Source organism: Octodon degus, unplaced genomic scaffold (assembly GCF_000260255.1).
Source record: "Octodon degus isolate 3935 unplaced genomic scaffold, OctDeg1.0 scaffold00050, whole genome shotgun sequence".
NCBI lineage: Eukaryota > Metazoa > Chordata > Mammalia > Rodentia > Octodontidae > Octodon > Octodon degus.
The window spans coordinates 8,375,786-8,378,232 of NW_004524626.1; positions in this window are offsets into that span (position 1 = coordinate 8,375,786).

Genomic DNA, 2,447 nt, shown 5'->3' on the forward strand with positions numbered 1-2,447 from the left:
CGCGCCGGACTCTCGCGAGAGCGAAGGAGCGCCGCGAGCTGCGACGGACCCCACCCCTCAGACGCAGCGGCTGCGCAGGCGCTCGGCCCCGCCTCTCGGAGTGAGAGGGGCGGAGACCGACAGGAGGAGGTGCTCCCTGGCCCGGATGCGCGTACGCCTGGGGGCGGGGCAGAGGTTGTGCGCGGGAACAGGTGGGCGGGCTGCGAGAGGTCCGAGCGCTGGAGCGCTAAGGAACGCTGGAGCGCTAAGGCTTTCCGAGGAAGTGGAGCGCCAAAGATTGAACCCAAAGCCTGACTGCGACGGTACAGGGCCTTGCCATGCAGCTCGGACTCTGTCTCAGCCTTCCCAGCGCAGAGATTATAGGCTTGCACCATCATACCTGGACGCCTGGTTTTGGGGTCAGCATGGCAAGCCCAGCATGGGTACCGGGAATCGAACTCGCGACCTTGCGTTTGCCAGGCAGGCCCTTAGACTACGGAGCTATCTCCCCAGCCCTAGCTTTTTTTTTTTAAAGATTTAATCTCGCTAAGATTCTCGGGCTGGGATCGAATTTGTGATTCTTCTGCCTCAGGGACCCAGAGTACTGGGATGACGGGTGTCCACCACCGCCTGAATTTACTCTTTTTGCAGTCTGAGGGCACACTCACACCATCACCTTAAGATATCAGTTACTCCGGAGACAGCTCCGCGATCTAAGCGCCTGCCTGGCAAGCACAAGGAGTGGGTTCGATCCCCATCACCACCTGCTGAGCAAGCTGCATAGTGAGACACTGCCAAATCTAAAATTTAAATAAAACTTAAAATTAAGGGAAAAAAGTAAAAAAGGGATATCAGTTACTCTTGTTCTGGCAGGAGAGAGAGATGACTTTAGGACATTTCATATTTGTGGGCTCTTTCTTTCACAGCTTCTCACTATCTACTTTATGCCTTGAACTCACTGTGTACCACAAGTTGGCCTCAAACTCGACCAATCCTCCTGCCTCAGCCAACTGAATGCAGGTGTGTGTGTGCCACTGTACCAGCTTCCCAGCCCCTAGGTAGTTACTAAGTTTATTCTTTTATCCGTTTGCAGAGCCCTTTATGGCCAAGTCCCGGTACACAATAGAAGCTGGTAATATAGCTGGTGATGCGCGCTTGCCTCGCGTCCATGGGAACCTGGGTTCCATCCCAGCGCAGAAAAACAGATTCACGAAATACATGCATTAGGCATAATTGCAAAATACAGCTGTTCTCTAAGAAGGGTAAGGTTGCGGGTACAGCTGTGCTCTGGGGAAAAGTGTAGGCGGGAGGGCTTTCTCACTGCGGTGCTTTATGATTGGTACCTGACCTTTGTCCTCACCCCAGAGGGAGCGGCAGGGAACCCTCACTTGGCCTCAGGCAGCCTTGCCCCCTCTAACTCAGGGTGTGTTCCTGATTTCTTTCTTCCTGCCCACCTTTCATTTGATTTTCACTTGACCCTACGTAATCTTTTTTTTTTTTTTTATTGAGCTATAACTCATACGATAACAGCATCATTCTTGAATGAGCAATTCCTTCACTTTGATGGCTGTCTACGCCTGCAGAACTAGTTCTGTCCCAAAAGAAAAAGTTTGGTCATTATCTTTCTGGTTAATCCTCCCCTCTGCCTCCCTCGGTAAATGTTTAACATTGAGATTTGAGGGCCGGCCAAATAGCTCAGTGGATTAAAGCACCTGCAAACGGACCGGGTTCAATCCCCAGACTTGCCCTGCGGGCCCTGCCCCCAGGGCACGCTGAAAGGGCAATTAAGACTGGGCATAGTGGCATGTGCCGGTAATCCCAGCTCTTGGAAGGCTGTGAACAGATAGATTGCTATGAGTCCGATCTAGTAGTGAGACCCTGAACACCCTGTAGACCCTTCCCTAAAATACAGAAAAACAAAACAAAAAAAACAGATTTGAGAGAGAGAGAACACAAGAACTGGGTGTGGTGATCTACACCTGCAATCTCAGCACTCTGGAGGCTGAGACAGGACGCTCTCTGTGAGTTCAGGGCCAGGCTGGGTTGCATTATGATTTTTTTTTTTTTACATTTTGTGTGTGTGTGTGTGTGTGTGTGTGTGTGGCCAGCTCAACCCACCAGGGGGCGCGGCTGGCTGGCATGTGGTGCTGGGGGATCGAACCAAGGTCCCTGTGCTTTGCCGAGCTTGTTCCAAGTAGGTACTTTAGACCACTGAGCCATCTCGCCAGCCCTCCTACCTCTCACTTTAAAAGGTTTTTAGCAGCTGTGAACTTGGGGAAGAGCAGTAACTACTGCGGACATCTGCCTATCTTATTTATTTATTTTTTTAGGAACTGGGGATTGAACTCAGGCCCTTGAGCTTGCCAGGGAAGCCCTTATTCCACTGAGCCATCTCCCTGGCCCTATCTTATTTATTTTTATTTCTAAGCCTGCATGTTGGGGCTGGGGAGATGGCTCAGTGGAATAGG